Source organism: Trachymyrmex septentrionalis, unplaced genomic scaffold, assembly GCF_001594115.1.
Source record: "Trachymyrmex septentrionalis isolate Tsep2-gDNA-1 unplaced genomic scaffold, Tsep1.0 scaffold101, whole genome shotgun sequence".
Taxonomy (NCBI): Eukaryota; Metazoa; Arthropoda; class Insecta; order Hymenoptera; family Formicidae; genus Trachymyrmex; species Trachymyrmex septentrionalis.
The window spans coordinates 1,234,301-1,243,766 of record NW_017304136.1 but is presented as its reverse complement, the minus strand read 5'-3'; positions in this window follow the sequence as shown (position 1 = coordinate 1,243,766).

The following is a 9,466-nucleotide window of genomic DNA, read 5'->3' as shown; positions in this document are numbered from 1 at the left end:
TATATATATATATATATATATAAACGATAGAAGATATATAAATATAAATAAATATTTAAATACTAAGATCTGCTTTGACAAAAAATAGGATTTCTATTATCTAATTAGATTTATTCATCGGTCTATTACAAATTATAATTTAAATATTCTTTGATTTTAACTAATATAATCGTAAAGCAGCTAATCGAAATTTCCAGATTATTGCTTTCTATATTTCTTCTCTGCTTTTATGGTAGGTACAGTACTGAGTATACTCTTATGGTCGCGTAGAGCCTAGATCCAATTACACCACCTGCGGATGATTCCCTTAATAAGCACCTTCGACGCATGAGTCGTCGTAAACGGCGATGATCATCTTTATCCCATATCCTATCCTCTTTCTCTCTCTCGTCCTCTACTCTCCTTCTCTCTCTCTCTCTCTCTCTTTTCCTCTACACATCCAATCTTAAACTCTTATCCTTTTATCTCGCAATACAAAAAAATACGGTCATGTAATAGCTCGTTTAATCTCCGCTTAAGTCTATCGATTCAGAAACGAGATATGATTTATGATCGCGACGGTTCTTCGATTACCCACATATATCTAACAGTTAAACGTCCGCGCAGTGAAGCGCCGCATTGTGATCTTGTCCGTATTGTGAATCAGCTGAATGGTTCTAAAGTGATGTTTTCCTTCCTTCGTTGCTCTCCCATGATCTCATCCTTTGACATATGATCACATTAGGCTGAAAAAAATGGATGAAGAGATAAAACTCTTAACATTTTCGTTCTACGCACCGTTAGAATAAAAACAGCGGCTAAAAGGAAACTTTATAATAAAGATATTGTTCGGGCTCGACAATTTCACAATATGGACAGACGACTGCGAATGCCATTGTTCAATCGAAACATATAGCTGTCGGACGAACAAGAGCTCAAATTCGTGCGATATTGTGTTTCTAAATAATTTCAACGTCGCTGGGAAAAAGCATCTGCGGCTCGCACAAAAAACACATTTTGCATTGACTATTGAGAACCATCATGTGGGATTTATTAACGATTTATTTGTATTGCAAACTGGAATAGCTTTGCAAACGATAGTGTTCGCGAGAGTGCGTTAAAAAAAATGGTATGCACGCGCGTTCGTAACGCGGAAAGTTATATCTCGCAATCAGTCGCTCGTATGCGCGAACGCAACGGGCTCTGATAGATGAATTCGGATTTGTCGATCGCATGTCGATAAATAAAAAAGCCAGGACGGACCTTCATCCGTCTTGTCGAGTATCGGATTGCGATTGCGCGTTGCTGCGCACAGAAACAAGCAATGACGGCATAACATTGTCTCGCACGAATACGGCTTACTAGGTTTCGTTTTTCTTCCCCATATTACCGTGAAACAACCCCGTCATCCGTTTATCGCTTTTGACCAGCGCGATTCTCGTTTCACGAGAGACAAATTCGACTCGAGATTGCTCTCCCGCTCTTGATCGATTTGCATAGACCGAAGTCAACCAAGGCGCAAGTCAAGTCGGCTTTGTCGTATCACGATTGGTTGAGTATTACGGTGAGTACATACAATGCACTGATTTCGAATTCACTCACGCGCATCGTTGTCTCGATGCAGCATGCCGTATTACGAAGAGAGAGATAATTACGTACATACGAGAGATATGAGGTAATTAATGTACCACCTACGAACCACTGTATATATGGATTAAATCCTGTGAGAAAGGAGGAGTACAACTTTTTTTTAATTAACTACAAAAAGTGCCAATTACAGTCAAAGTTAGATATTGGAATAAAATATATTTAAATAATTTTTATCTTAAATTTAAATTAACTAAAAAATTATTTAAATATATTGTATATAGATGTATTATTTCAACATCTTTGATCTTGGCGTTTTTCTTAGTTGATTTATTATAATTGGTCGAAATTAGACATTATGAATACAATGAATTCTTAATTTAAATTTAATTATCTCAGATGTAACTGTGTGCCGAAACGTTTCGGACATTAACCACAATCGATCTGAGACGCTAATAATATAAATACGATCAGGCGCCGAAACATTTGGACATTTCTATATATGAAATAATCCCTCCTAAATTAATTCGGTAAAAAACTTATTGCGAAAAATATTACCTAATATAGGTTTGAATCCTGGCTGAAGTAATATTGTTCGCAATAAGCTCTTTATCGAATTAATTTAGGCAGGATTATTTCAGAAATTTAAAGAGGATTATATAGAAATGTCCGAATGTTTCGGCGCCTAATCATATATATTTAAATTATTAGCTTCTCAGATCGATTGTGGTTAATGTCCGAACATTTTAGCGCACAATCACATCTGAGATAATTAAATTAAGAATATATTGTATTCATAACATCTAACTTTGACCGAGTATTGGCGTTCTCTATCATATTTATGTACATACCTATATCATTTACATGGTCATACTTATTCTTAATATTATTTTTTTTAATTATTTACAGGTTTTATGATGATGTTTATCAAGTTATGAATAGGTAATTGTGTAAGATGTTTATGAGCAAAGTTGGGTAAATGCTAAGTTAAAAAGTTAAGTAATTTTAACTTTGTTTAGTTATATATTTTAGACTGTTAACTTTTTAACTTTACATAGTTATATTTTATCAGTAACTATTAATTTTTAATTTGATTTTTTAAAAGTTAACATCAGGGTAGAACGTTATACAAATCCTATACTCGGATTATATTATATGCTTATACATTCGTGTCGAAAATATATTTTTCTAATTTTAAATAATTTGAAATATTTCATTTACATTTAAAGAAAGAATAAAGAAGTTTGAAAGCGATCCATTGTCATGACCTAAAATCGCGATTTTCTCGAAAAATACGCAGAAGTGCAATTTACTGCTTTACAGAGATTATTTTTTGATGAGAATAATCACGCAAAAGTTGATCAAAATCCATGAAATACATATTTCACGGAGCCTTTCTTTGTTAGTTAAAAAATTAATCTTTTTAATTTAGTTTTTGAATTCAGTTAAAAAAAATTAATTTGAAATCATGAAAAAACAAATTTAATTTTTAACTTTTCAATTACTTTTTAATTAAGTTAAATTTTCAAGGCTGTTAACTTTAACTTAATTTAGTTAAAAAAAAAGTCAACTTACCCACCTCTGCTTATGAGCATCAATATTGCTTGTCAATTTAATTTATGATATTATTACTCCAGTTGCTTTTCAAGACTCTTAAATTCGACGCGCAGTTTGCAAGAATATGCATATAAATTTAAACCAAATTATTTAAAGATCCAGTTTAATTATTTAATTATTTCATTTCCTAGTTATTGTGTAGACATTATGGTCGTAAAAAACATTACTTTATTTAATATTATTTTTAAAATTTATTTTCGTTGATTATACCTGATAAATCGCCAATTACAATTTTAAGATGTTAAATGAATTTTTAATTTTTACCTATCAGCATCGTGTCTTAGTTGTACCTTTGTAAAATGCATATCGTAACCAATATGTAATTTACAGAGAGATATGAAATCGAATTGTTGCGGAAATATGATTTGGAGATTGTATTAATATAGATTATACGAGTATCATGTTACTATTATGGTCTAGTTTACTCTAGCGCGATTATTTTCTGGTTACTCAAAATAAATCTTAATTAAGTCACTAGATAGATGCTACAAGATGTTAATTAAAATCGTTAGAATATATTCTCATTTAACATGCTTTCTAATTTAACATGTTTCTTTGAAATATTTCAGAATTAATTATGCACCGATGATCAAAATTAATAAGATTGCAATTTATAAAGAGAAATTATTTAGAGAAATCTGTCTATTTCGATATTTCAACCAAATGAATTTCCGAGAAAAATGGCATCGCGATTTTCTTGGTCCGTTTTAGATAGAAATGATTGGTATATTTTTGGACAAAAGCCATCTTTTACGAGTGCTCTACGATACGTGTTTTAAGAAGTCCCCAGAAATTACGTTTCATCTCTAAAGAAACTTGTGCAGTTATTAAATGTACACTCAAAGCAATCGGAGAACGACAGAAATGAATCTTTCTTAATAATCAAAGAAATAATTTTTCCTAAATATTATAATAGTTTTTGTAGTAGTCATTACTTTCTGAATGGTCTATATCTACAATACTTCTGTGCTTTAGTTTAATTTTCTTAACAATTTTGTTTGATTTATCGACAGATATATTTTTATACTAAATTTCTGAGTTTTGTCTTTTCCGATACATTTTGTAAATTGTAAGTTACTGATTGTGAAAAGAAAAACGTACCAAGAAACGTTTATTTTTAGGTTTTCTTTCATTAACTCCAATTAATGCTAATCGATGATTAACTTAATCATTACAATTGCCAACTGAACGTATATATAGTTTGTCAGAAGAGGAAGAGAGAGAAGTTTTAATTTATTAAATTACTATATTAGCACTTTTGCGAGTTAATTCATCGATTAACTTAACCAAAGGATGATGAAAGATGGACTTAAAAGATCATCTGTCTAATTATTTTTAATGCACTCCAAACATTTTTTCGGAATATTATCAGCTATCGGTTTATAATAATGTATTCTAAAAATCTTTTTTAAGATAAGGAATATATTATCGACTATAAGATTTGAGGCATATACATATACTAATGAAATATATAAAATAATTTGCCACTCTTGCAAATCATTCTTAAGGTTACAATTAACATATTAGATCGATTGTCAAGGTAATTTCCGTGACCAACACAATGAATTCTCAGAGAAATTGATCGCGGAGAATTTGATCGTGCTGATTTATAAAGAATCTCCACGAACAGTCTCGCGTGATTTAGGCAATGCGCAATGCGGCTTTTTATTTGCCGAAAAACGATCAGCATCTAGAAGTCGTCGACTAGCATACGTTAAACTGCACATGTATTACAATTTCGTATTTACGTACAGCAGTTCTCCCTCAGTCAGCACGTTTCGCAGCTCTCAAAGTGTTTCGAAACACGCGGAATCGTTTGTACACCGCATGTCGGGACCCATCTCACCCGAGAATGAATGCTAAAAGTTTGGTCGTCAGTATAACGAAACTACAGATGTAAATACAGTTTTAGATTTACATCTATATTTAAACATTTCTTTGTCATCTCGCTCGTGCTAGGGTATTCAATCCAAACATAGGCAGATTGAAAAACGAATTGCGTATCTGACCGTTTTTATGCGAAAAAGCTATTTTTATCTCGTATAAATGTATTTCCTGCCATTCTGAGAAAGTTAGTGATCGGGAAGGAAATTTAGTATTTTGTACACACATTGTCGCGGTCAAATACGAATTGAGCGAGCTTTTCGTTGCTACTTCAAATTTACGACACCATTGCGTAAGATATAAAGCGTTATTTCGGGTGGAATTCCGGTGCTCAGGGACAGAACTGAAAAGGAAACGTAAGCGGAAACGGTTATAATTAAATTAATGAAACGCCGTTGCGCGCCATTAGCAAACGCTACGCAAATGGTAACGTTTGTCATTATTTCGACGGACCTGGAAATAATTAATACACGAAATTGAGGCAACAAAGGTTTTTATCGCGTCAGTGGCCATAAAAAAAGATAAAGTAAAGAACGTTGAAATTTACCTAAAAAATGTATGCAAATTGAAATTTATCTAAAAATGTATGCAGATTGAAATTTATCCTTGATAAATAAGGACGTTTGTTTTGCATTATAACGATATAAATTGGCGAGGTCGTTCGGTAATTGTACCACTTGCTATGGTCGCTCGCAGTTAAATTGCAATAGACATAAAATTATGAGTGCTGAATTCTCAATGATTGCAGAAATAAAAGAAAAGAAAACTGAGCCCGAATGCGTTTGCAATGTAATTCTCACGCTAAAGTAGTCGTCTCTAATGAGGTGCCGTTGACATTTATATTTTAACAAGAAGTTAGCAATACATGTCTTGATAACGAAACGCTGCACTAATTGAATTTCTATCATAAAAGCGATAGTCGTGAATGTTGCACGAAGTTACCTTCTGTTCTGAAAGGAGAATCTCTATGTTTCGGTCAGCAGATTCAATCTTGCAAAACTTCCTTGTGACATGAGTCACTTGAACATAAGTTGTCGATCCAAGTTTGATTTTATGTCGAAGGAGAGAAATAGATGGATACACGTCCTCTTGTGGGAGAAATAATAAATTCTTCGTTGACACGAAAGACATATCGGAAAATAACAACTTCAAATTTTCGTCCTTCGTAATCTTCGTCCTTTTTCAGACGAATTGAGCAACTTTTACACGTAATACCATATGAAAAATCTAGCATGAATTCAATTTGTACTGTTCGCATACAGGTTTTGCATATGAATAACAACGTGACCGTATACGGGGTAAGTAAAAATTCCTTTTGTAAACTTCGAAGGTGTGCTTGAAAGATCAATCCAATAAAAGTTCTGACAAACACGAAAACGCTTTCTCCCCGTCAACGTATTTCAGAATCTCCCATTGGAATTATTTTTTCATTTAGCAGTAATCTCTCGGAAAGGTTATTTAGTAAACCACAGCATATTACGACATTTATCTTTTATCTATCTCGTCGAACTGGATAAAACGATATATATATATATTTCTGAGATATCTTCGACTCCGTAAATCGTAGAATGATATTCGTGGACTTATATCACTGCATCGATGTATTAAATATGATTCAGAAGTACATAAAGAGGATTTTAAACTCGTACCAGCATATTTACATACATGGCTGGGAAAATCGAACAATATAGAAATAACCGATGTTCATGAATTGCTGACACGCGGCATATGCCTGCGCATTAATTATGTACAATATGTCGATAGTCCGAGGACCAGAATACTGGGTCGACGCAAAAGTAAAATATAATAATATTTGTTTTTCATGTCTTCACAAAATAAATATGTTTAAACAAAATAAACAAAGTGAATGGCGAAAAATAGTCGACGCATAATACATTTAATTAACAATATTAGTCATAAATACATAAAATAAGAAGTAGAACGGCGTATATTAATATATAAAACAAACAAGTTTCGGCTGCTGGATTGAGCCCTCCTCAGATGTAAAAAAATGAATATAATAAAAAAAGTAATAAAAGACTACATAAAAAAATAAATAATAAATAAATAAAGTTCAGTGTCGCAACATTTTTAACGCGCGGAAATCAGTAATTATGATGGATCTCGACGTAGCCCAATATTGTATATGCGATGAGGCAGTCAAAACGATGTTAAGATACATAATCAAGATTATACATAAGAATCTTTACTTCGTTGTTATGTAAATATGTTTAATTCCTTCAAAAACGGTATACTTTATTACACGTAAAAACAGATCACAGGAAACGGGAAGTTGAGATACGTCGATAGAGGGAATATATATATATATATATATACTTACTTATTAAATATTATATTAAACTTATGATTTAGTATTACGTCTAATATTAAGAATGAATTTTTGTTTTCACTTTAATGGATATGTTCTATTTATCTAACTCAATCGCGCAGACCATTTCACTTTTGACTGTTTACATCGCTGTGATTATTTGTCATTCCGTTTACAGTATATCAAGCCACAGAAATTACATATGTGCATTGTTAATACATTTTTTATTAAATGAATATATTATACAAGAATGTGCATAGCAGTAGATATTTACGTGCAATTATTAAAACGCGATTAATGCAAGTGTAGTCTATTAGCAGTTCTAATTAAACGATCGAATAGGTCTGCGATTTTTCTAAATAGGGCAATCACGCGTTAAGTACAGAAATTCATTACACCGCGGTTATCTCATCTCAATAATATTTGCCTCATCCGCCAACATCCATTAGTTTATTCAATTTACAAAGAGAGAATTAACCGGACGACTAAGTGCTTTGACGAGCAGTGCTCACTCGTTGCTATTGGTTTATCATCAGAAAGTTTAGTATGGCAAAAGTAAATAACTGCGAAGGGTTATTAAGGGCGCGGCTCGTTTACTTGAAACACGCCAAGTTAGTAAAATTCATTTATGACATTAGTTCTTGATGTTTTTACCCACGAGAGCATTTAACTCAAATTTATATGCTCACATGCAAGAAATAAACATGCACGCGCATATATATATATATATGTATATGTATATATAGCCTTTGGCTATAAATATAAAGCATCTTCACAAAATGATATGTAAACGTTCTGTATTTAATAAAAAATAAAAACAATCTTATTGAAAAATGATATTTATTTTTATAACAATTTTAATATAAACAAAATGTAAGAGACCATATATATATAAATATACAATTAATAAAAATCATAAAAGTTTACATAGAAGCAGCTGGATCTCAGTGAATATTTCACTTGAATATTTCGGTACGAATTTTATATTTATATATGTATTCGATTTTATAAATTGCGCACCGAAATATTTTCAGCTTTGAAACATAAATAGAATTAAAATAGTAATATTATAAATTAAATTGATAAACAAATATTTATATGCTTATAACATAAGTATTTTAAAAGAATATTAATAATTTTAATATTTTGTTAGTCCTTTTTTAGCTTTTATTACCAAGAAATCCGGTTCCAAGAAAATGCAATAAATTGAGGTTGCTTCATACTTACGACCAAGAATGTATAACGATGCTTAGAATTTTTCGTGCTATAACAGTGATATACATATGATCATTAATCACATAACCGTTGAAAAATACGCGTGTAACTAATTACTTGGATTTGTTATCCTATATTGCTACTTTCAGCAAAATAGATATTTATCGAATTTAAGAGAGACAATTTAATCTCATGGTGACTATGAATAAAGTGCACACGTAAAGGAAAGCGTTGTCTCTCTTTTTTAGGGCGCAATATGTTTAGTATAATGGCGAAGACACTGATTTCGCTGATGCGTGATATTTGATTTTTTTATTTTTAAGCCAACACACGTGCGAGCGTAGCAAACGTTTTGCAGAAATATAGTCTCAGAAGTATCGTAAATCTGTACTTTATACCGCTAAGTCGGTGACAAGTCAGTCGCGTTATTCTCACGAATAGTAAAATTTATTATCGTTAAACTGTTCCTTCACTGCACGCAGTTGTTTAGAAAGCTTGGAGTAATAAGGTCACATTTATCAAAGATTTTTAGAGATTTACTTCATCGAATGTTCAAACTTTAATTTAAACTGAGCCGCTTAAAATTGTGTGCTGATTTTAACAAACAGCAGGATTGAAGAAAGGAGAAAAATAACTTTTAAAGTGTGTGTGTTGACCGGAAAATAAATCCTTTATGAGATATTTTATACCTAATTTATATCAGAATATAACGAAGTATTTTTGAATATAAAAGTCACCAAATATTTAGAATTTTATTTTAATATTTTTACATGCAAAATGATTAAATAAAAAAATTTATACGTAAAAAGGTTATGTAAATCTGTATAAAAACGCAGCCAAATATTTTGTATTATT